The following is a 9,456-nucleotide window of genomic DNA, read 5'->3' as shown; positions in this document are numbered from 1 at the left end:
CTTACATTTAGATCTATAATCCATTTTGAGTTTATTTTTGTGTATGGTGTTAGGGAGTGTTCTAATTTCATTCTTTTCCATGTAGCTGTCCAGTTTTCCCAGCACCACTTATTGAAGAGGGTATCTTTTCTCCATTGTATATTCTTGCCTCCTTTATCAAAGATAAGGTGACCATATGTGGGTGAGTTTATCTCTGGGCTTTCTATCCTGCTCCACTGATTTACAATCCCCTCTCCTTGTGCATCCCGAAATAGGCTCTTGACTCTTAGGCAGTTCCAGACTTTTTCCTGGATTCCCTCCCAGTTAGCTGTGGTGCACTAGCCCCCTTCAGGCTGTGTTCACACATCCATCCCCAGTGCTCTCCCTGGGTCTGACCTCTGAAGCCAGAGCCTCAGCTCCCAGCCCCCACCCACCCCAGCTGGTGAGCAGACAAGCCTCTCAGGTTTCTGCGTGCTGGTCGGCACTGATCCTCTGTGTGGGAATCTCTCTGCTTTGCCCTATGCACCCCTGTTGCTGCACTCTCCTCCATGGCTCCAAAGCTCCCCCTCCACCAACCCCCCATTTCCACCAGTGAAGGGCCTCTTTAGTGTGTGGAAAGTTTTTCTGCTTCACAGCCCCCTCCCAGAGGTGCAGGTCCCATCCCTATTATTTTGTCTCTGTTTTTTCTTTTTTCTTTTGCCTTACTCAGGTACAGGTGGAGTTTCCTGCCTTTTGGGAAGTCTGAGGCCTTCTGCCAGCGTTCAGTAGGTTTTCTGTAGGAGGTGTACCACATGTAGATGTATTTTTTTTTTTTTGGGGTACGCGGATGTGGGGTCTTCCCAGACCAGGGCACGAACCCTCGTCCCCTGCATCGGCAGGCAGATTCTCAACCACTGCGCCACCAGGGAAGCCCTAGATGTATTTTTGATGTATTTGTGAGGAGAAAGGTGATCTCCACATCTTATTCCTCTGCCATCTTGAAGGTCCTCCTCAATCATTTTATATATGAGGAAAGTGAAGATTAAAGAAACAATCTAGATTTTTAAGGTTACACAAGAAGTAAGAGATTTATGTAAGCATTTACACATAGATAAATAAACTAGCTGAACATAAATGGATGAGTAAGATACAGCTTTAAAAGAAAAACATACAGGAAAGACTTAGTGATATCAAATGATGTTTTGTTAAAAGCTGCATTATGAAATGATCATCAAATAATTGAATGAAACATATTTAATTTAATGTAGAGGAACTGCAAGTCTAGAATATAGTTCATCAGACTTCCTCTGAATTCAGCACTGTCAAACCAATTCTGTTATATTTTATCCAACTTGTAGAATGACCTCTCAATCAGGACCCTCATAAAATAGAATCCCTCTCCTGAAAAGTTCATGGCTTTATAGTCATGAAGGTACTATTGGTAAAGGATACTCAAGAGTTGATTATAATTAAAAAAACAAATCTTAGAAAATAGCAGAAACCAGCAGCTATTTATTAAAGATCAAGAGAAATTGCAGGAACTGGCAAAAAAACACATAAATCAGTAATCTACTTCCCTGTGTCTGTTAACAGCTCTTAGATTAGAATATGTTTGGATCTAATTTTATTTATTTATTTATTTATTTATTTATTTATTTATTTTCAGAATGGTTTGCTGGCCTCATATTTGTTTAGTCTCATATTAGCATAATTTCTTGTTAATTTCTATATTTCACAGAACAGTTTCTAATTAAAGTTGAATGCAACCTAAGTGGACAACCTAAGTTGATCCGATTTAAAATAACATTGAGTAGATCACATATTTCACTGAACAGAGAAATACCGTTTTAAAGAAAAACGTCATAGATTTTATGTGGAAGGGACTTAACCAACGTCAAACGGTTAAAAGCAGACATGACTGGGAACCTGGTGTCCCTGGCAATATCAATGGGTCCCAAACTTAGTGGATTATCAGAAATCACATCTCCATGCCCATCAGCAGAAATTCCAATTCTGTAGTCTTGGGATGAGTCAGTAAATTGCAGTTAACCAGCAACCATGCCCCCACTGTGCACAAACAGGCACAGAAAATATTGCAGGTGAATACAACAATCAGCTAAGTTCGGTCTCATTACGTTGAATGATCATGGGCATTTCACTTAACCTCATTCGTAAATGTAAGAAGTTAGATGAGATAATTTCTAAATTGCCTTTTGACTGCAAATTTTATAGTTTTGATATAGCCTCTTGCCTAGTCCAGGGGTTTCTTTCCAAGAATGCTTGATCTCTCAGCATCACTCTGGAGGTTATCAGTTCCACTGTAATAAAGCTCCCTATGCTGACCCAAGATATTGCAGCTTCCACCGCTTTGTCCAAGTTCTATCATTTGAAAAAAATATATTCCTGTCCATCTGACAGCCTTTCGGATGCTTAAAGGCTGATTTTGCATCTTTCCTACAAAATTTCTTTTCCAGGTTAAAAAAGATGTAAAGATTATAGCCATGAAAGAATATACTTTCTTCTCGATAAGCTACTTAAAATGGAACAAGTTCTCAAAATCAATAAGATGTTGTTTCACCAGGAAAGAAGAAAAATCAGTGAAGTAATTTGGAATCTTTTATCAATACTTACATTTAGAGGAAATCTTGCCAAGAAGAAGGCTGAGGAAAATTGTAGGAGTGTTGCAGCCTACCAGCAGATGGGTGTGGTAAATTCCAAAGTGAGGAATGGAAGATTGAGAAAAAAATGATAAAAGTTACATACATTTGAATAACTTTTAAAAGTAAACTGTATAGACTGTAGCATAGTCTTTTAAAATCATGATATTGTTTTGGATATCCTGTTTCTATTGAGGAAAATTTAATCAAATCAATGTCCAGATTATTTTTATACTATATAGTCATTCAAATTTAACATTTATATATAATGTGATCTAATTACATAAAACAAAAATAAGATGCCATCTAAAAAACAGAGGATAAAGGAGGTATAATAGAATACTATTTATCTATGAAAACGTGATCATAGTAAAAATAAATTATACACCAAATCCAAGAATTATATAAATAGTAGGTTCCCTCTAACATACAAAAGAGGTTAATTCAGGAAAAATAAAAGTATTCCATTTACAATTCAGGGAAAAGTTTACTAAACTTATTACAAGTGGTGCAGTTACTAGTTGCCTGCAAATGTGTATGTAATAAAAGCTACAAAATGGTCTTACCACTCCTCTTTCTTTTATACTCAAATTTTAAATTTCTTCCTTATTTAGTTTTTCCTTTATTTCCTACAAACTTACTACTTTCCTTCCCACTCTTGAAAACTGTTATATGCTTTACAAAATTATTAGGTCAAAAGTCCTATTTTCCAAATATGTTGTGGATATCTTTTTTTTTTTTTTGGTATGCGGGCCTTCCTCTGCTGCGGCCTCTCCCGTTGCGGAGCACAGGCTCCGGACGCGCAGGCTCAGCGGCCATGGCTCACGGGCCCAGCCGCTCCGCGGCATGTGGGATCCTCCCAGACCGGGGCGCGAACCCGGTTCCCCTGCATCGGCAGGCGGACGCGCAACCACTGCGCCACCAGGGAAGCCCCTGTTGTGGATATTTTTGTCTCTTGACATTATTGATCAATTTTCCTTCTTGAAATTCTGTATCTTTAAGTTCAAAGACATTAAAATGTCCTGATTTTCATTGTACTTGTGTCTGTCTTTCTTTCTGGGGATTGTCTTCTTTCATTTGTCCTTCTACAGGAAGCAAACCTATTCTTGTTTCTTTTTTTAAAATACAAAATCAATAATTATCAGTCTTTAATATAAATCTCTTCTTCTGAACTCTCAGTAAGCTTCTAATCCCTTAACTCCAACTCTCTCCTTAACATTTCTACTTGGATGTCAGTCTATTATCTTACAGAATCGAAGAGTGTTAAAGTTCCAACTGACCTGAAGATCATCTAGCAAAATCTCAAGTTCCAGATAAGGATATAACTTGAAAGAATAACCATGCAAAATCACTCAGATCATAGGGGTAGGACAAAGACTAATGTAGAAGTTCTATGTTCTCCAGTCCCCAAATAATTTGTAATATAGCACACACATGATTTTTGTTTGGTCGATATTTTAGATTAATTTCATAAATTTTATAGACCATAATTTATTAAAGTAAATTAGTATGTAGGGCAGGATAAGGTCCATAACAACAAGTTTAGACCAAACAAATATATATTTGGCAATGTCCAAGACTGACTCACAAAAAAATTGTTTGATGGACTGAGTAAGAATCCTTTTTGAAGTTTTGAGAACATATAAGATAATTGCTTTGAGTTCATGGGCTCAGTTCTCATGGGTTGATAAACTTGATATCTCAAATATCCCTAAAAATTTGGAATCTGCTCCAGTGACTGTATTAAGAATGCTCTTATCAAATTTAGATGTCTGGGATGGTGGCTTGAGTAACTCAGCAAACCCAGTCCCCAGGAAACACAGGTGACAACCGGTAAAAAGTAGAAAAAAGATAACCATTCAAAGTCTCTGAAAATTATTCTAAGGACATAGAGAAAATTAAGAAACATTTATTTAAAAAAATTTACTAAATTTTGGTGAGAATCTGTGGCACTTGGTCATGACTTGTTCCCTCACTCCCCCACTCTCCTCTCCCTGGACAGTAAGAACAGCCCCCACCATGCCTGGTCCCTCTGACCCAAGTTCCCCTCATCAACAAATTTCTAGGTTCATCTGCAGCCTAGAAGCTGGCCTCACTTTTCAGTTTCATGCCCTGGCCATTGATATGCTTGATTAGCTCTACTAAAGTAACAGAGCTTGATTGCAAAAAAAAAAAAAAAAAAAAAAAAACAAACGGAAGTGCCAATCTAGGCAGTATGACCAATAAAAAATGGTTTCCCTGTCCCCTCACCTCTCAGTCAAAAGATATGGTATTTCAACATCAGGAGCAGGCTACCTGAATTTCTCTTCTCCATCCCCCAGTGATAAATGGCAGAGGCTAAATTCCTGGTGAATGTTGCCAAGAACTTAGGGGCTCCCTTCCTCAACCCATCCTTTCCATAGAGCAGAGGATCTATTCTAGGCTGAGATTTTTCTGGCCTTTATTTGCCTTGCCTCATCTCATTCATAGGCCAAAAGTTCTGTATTCAGAGAGGCAAGCTGAGAAAGCTACTATATCTATTCAATACTCTCATAATGGAGTGGTGTCATTCAAGGAGAAGGGGAACATTGTCCCTATTCTCAGCGCTGGAGCAGGTGCTCGGAGATGTTTCCCAGTGGGATAGGCAGTTAAAATAAAGAGCTCTAAAACTCTCCTCAAAGTTACTGAGAAATGAGTGCAATTTGATTGTGGAAGTGATGTATCTTCCATTTGTGAGGGAGCTTTATATAGGGTTTTGGACCCAATTGTTGTCATGTCTCCATCAAGTATCAGAGTCACTTTGATTCCAGCTTTGGACCCTGATAGCCATTTCTGGTAACCAACCAAAAAAAGTTTCACTCAACCTTCTGTTACAGGGACATTCTATGATTCATAGCAAGAATTTGGTCAAAGCACTCAGGGCTCATTTTATTCTGGCTATATCTAAACATGATCCTGAACTTTTATATCACAAATTCAGAGTAATACAGTAGCTTGAAACCTGGTCTCAATCCTAACTCATTAAAAATGTCAAGTCCTTTCCCAACTCAAATAACAGTTTATAATACTGAATTTTGGTGAAATCAATGTATAAAAGTATGGTGCCTTTTTTTTGTCCTGCAAGGACATATTGAGTACCTGATCTGATTATTTAGATTAAAAAAGAAAATAAACTTGATAATAAATGTGAGAGTATGTATAATGCAGCTAACCATTGCCTCCATTCTAATCTTTGTTCTTTCTTTCAAATCAAAGTATATTTTCCATGAACCCTTTCCAGCCCACTGAGGAATCTTACTGCTCATCTTCTACATGTTTCCTCTTAATTTTTATACTCCTTTATATCACAAAGTTTCTTCCTTACACTCAGGGGGAAAAAAAGTCCTTATATATAAAAATAATTATCTCCCCAAAATATTTTTAAAGAATTTGAGACACACATATTTTCAAGGAAATACATAGAAAAATTCAAGGAAAATTTTTAATTGTTTACAGCGGTAGTATCTTAGCATTATCCAAAACACGTCTTCCATTTTTTGGTTTTGATATGAGAAATAGAAATTCACATTTCCAGACAAAAACAAAGCTCACACGTTTTTCCTCCCCTTCTTCACAGAATAAAATTCTTGAAGTAAGTGTAAATGCCTTAGCAAGACTTAAGATTTAAAATTTCATTAATTTATCCGAAGCTTTTAGGCAAATACCTCAGTGTTGAGAAGATATAAAGTAACTTCAAAGTTATTAATGATTTTTTTTTTTTTTTTACCATTTTAGAAGTACAATGTGTGGTAATGCTTTTTCCCGGGGAAACTTTAACAATGTTATATATTTAAAAACTGACCTGGAGGATGGGCAAGTCAGAAAGGAATCAGATTTCTGGCCCTTGGACGGTGGCTGACTGGGACTGGGCCTCCACAGCTCTGCCTCAGCGCTTGACGTAGCCGCCCCGGCAGCTTCGGGGCATTGGTTTTGGAAGGAGAGAGATTTGCGGCCCGCACATGTGCAGTTCGCGGCCTGCGCATGTGCAGTTCGCGTCCCGCACATGAGCAGTTCGCTGCCCTCACTGTCAGGCTCCCGCTGTGGCACTTCCGCGCTAGCACGACTTCTGCGCCTGATCCAGTTTCCCGCCACCTGATCGTGCTCCTGGGAGATGCCCCACCTCACTGTGACTCGGAGTCTTGTGGAGGTCAGGCATCCAAGAGAATTGAGGTTTTCTTGATATGTGGCGTGTGCGAGACTCCTGAGGACGACTCCGGAACCGTGGGCCTCCGGCATCCAGGTCATTGAGGTAAATTAAAAGAAAAAGAAAAACTATTTATATATATATATAAAGTTTTGCTTCTAGAAATGAAGCATGACGTGATGGTTAAGGCACTCCTTATCAATTTATAGTACAACTTTAGTTTTTAAAGAAATATTGAGACAACTGATTTGTTATACAAGCTATATGTCAGAGGATGATGAGAATGGCTGAGAAAGTAGTTACGTGCGGTGTCCATTTTACAGGGTGTATTGTTTTGATAGACTGGTGGCCCTGGGAAGCAAATTCTGGTACAAAGTATTGGGAGAACCCTGAGCAATCCTGCACGGTTTTACCTAGTGTGCCTGGAACATAAGGCCCTGACCACTCTTTAAACAAGACATTTCAAGACAGCCAGGCTGTCTCCCTCCATGAAAAAGAGCAGGCTTATTCACTGTTGATTATAAAATACCAGATTCCCTACGCTCGTGTTCCTCTTCTGTAAGAGAATGCACGGTGTGTGCAGGTAGCCAGCTGGGACCTTAATTTTGCCACTGTTGTGTTGCCGACCAGGGTTCTTGGTCTTCTTAATCAATAGAAATTGGTCAGAGGCCAGACAAGAACATCAGGCAAGGCTTTATTGGGCCCCCTGCTGCAGCAACAGGGAGCGAGAACAGACAACAGGTTCCCTTGCTTGCTCGCTCCCTGAGCCAGGGCGAGCTGGTTCCTTCTATGGGGTGAGGGTAGGGGTGTGTCCAGCGGTTGGGCCAGAGGGGTGGCTTAGGTGTTTTGCCCACCCTTTAGGTGGTGGTGTGTGCAGGGGGCATATGCAGTACCCTGCTTTTGCTCCCGACCCCCTGCATTTGCTCCAAGCTCTTCAAAAGTGGCAGTTGGGCTTTTTGGTCTCTTTGTATCTTTTGTCCAGAATTTGTCCCAACTACTCATGTATGCAGTCATTTTTAGTTCCATACAGTTTCTTTGTATTTTGTTCCTTGAGGAGAAGTGTCCAGGTGCAAGCATTGCAGCACTGCAGCAAAGGGTGCCAGGTCCCAGCCTGTCTCATTTGTGCTTGGGGGTCAGGGGAGAACTAATTCAAGTTTTATTCTCATGCTGCTTGCTTTGCTATGAATAATGACTTCATTTGTCTCTAAATCAGGAGTCTTGTTTCTCTGCTAGCACCCACGAAAGGGTAACAGACTAACTTTTAGTTTGTCAGTAGGGTAAGGACAAATTTCAGACCCTGATGTAGAGATTTACGTGAAGAAATTTGGGGGGGGGGAGTGTTTTCTGTGGGGGCATGGAAGAAGCAAAACTAGACAGAGGGAAAACTTGATCTGTGATGCAGGCACACCAAAGACCCCAACCAATGCTGCAGAGAACTTGGGATGGGGGATAACCCTGCAGAGATTCAACAAATTGAGGCAAGAAGGTCTGGCCTTTGTGTCTTTGCATGTGGACTGATCCTAAGAACGAGGCATGCTCTTGAGCATGGTAGCCTCTCTTTGCCTAAAGGCAAGGAAAATAGGGGAAACCTGGCCGTGCACCCCAGCATCCACTAGGGCTGTAAATCAAAAATATCAAATGTATGGCCTCTGACAAAACAATGAATTTTCTTTGGAAATACATGGCATTTCTGTATTGTCATGCAATGGCATTTGTGAGTTTAAAAAATACACTTCTGAGATAAAACCCTGTTTTTAAAATTTTAGGTTGCATGTGTGAATAGACACAAGTAAAATAGTTACTTTGGGAAGATTTGTAACTTCTATTCTGAAAATATCCACTTTAAAAGCAAAAAATAACTGTGTCAGCTTAGCTTTTATGGTTAATTATGGACAAAATATCAATTATCAACAGCTAAAAACTTTTTCCAATTAACTACTGCCTTCTCTTCTCATTCACCTGAACACTCTGCTAATTTCTTATATAACTATCTAGACATCTATAATGTAGTTTGCAATCATATGAATTACAGATTCAGACAACCTGAGTTAGAATTCTCACTCTTATTTTTTGCTTTACTTTGCACACATTGCTTCGTTTGTCTTTGCTACAGATTTCTGTTTATTACAGTACAGATAATGATTGTATTTAGATCAAAGCGTTGTTAGTATTTGAGATATTCCACTTGTCTGTGTGCTTAGAAAGGAGTAAGCTCTCAATATACCTCAACCATCATTATTATGCTTTATTGTATTTATGTCTAGAGTAAAAAGCTCTCCCTTCCTCTTATGAAGAACATGTGTGCATCTATATACTTGGGCTCATTTCATCACCTGAATCTCACTACTGAGTTCTAAAGGGCACGGGCAGTGTCTTATTTAACTGTGTATTGCCAGTGCTTACTTCAGTGCCTGACATACAAATGAACTTAACTGCTTGTTGAATTAATGAACAGATGGATTAAATAATAATGAATTTTTTCAGTGTTGCTGGGTTTGATACAGAAACACAATTTTATGCTTAGAGACCTTCATAGCAAATGAAGATAAAAGCAAAGCTGTCAGTAAAGATGGTTTTGAGTAACAAACATAGTATCTGAGGACAGTGCTGGTAAATATCTGTGAATGTTGTTCAACAGGGGAGGATAGCAAACACCTCCTAACATGGTGTTCTTACCTC

Source organism: Physeter macrocephalus, chromosome 12 (genome assembly GCF_002837175.3).
Source record: "Physeter macrocephalus isolate SW-GA chromosome 12, ASM283717v5, whole genome shotgun sequence".
Classification (NCBI taxonomy): domain Eukaryota; kingdom Metazoa; phylum Chordata; class Mammalia; order Artiodactyla; family Physeteridae; genus Physeter; species Physeter macrocephalus.
This window is presented reverse-complemented; position numbering follows the sequence as displayed.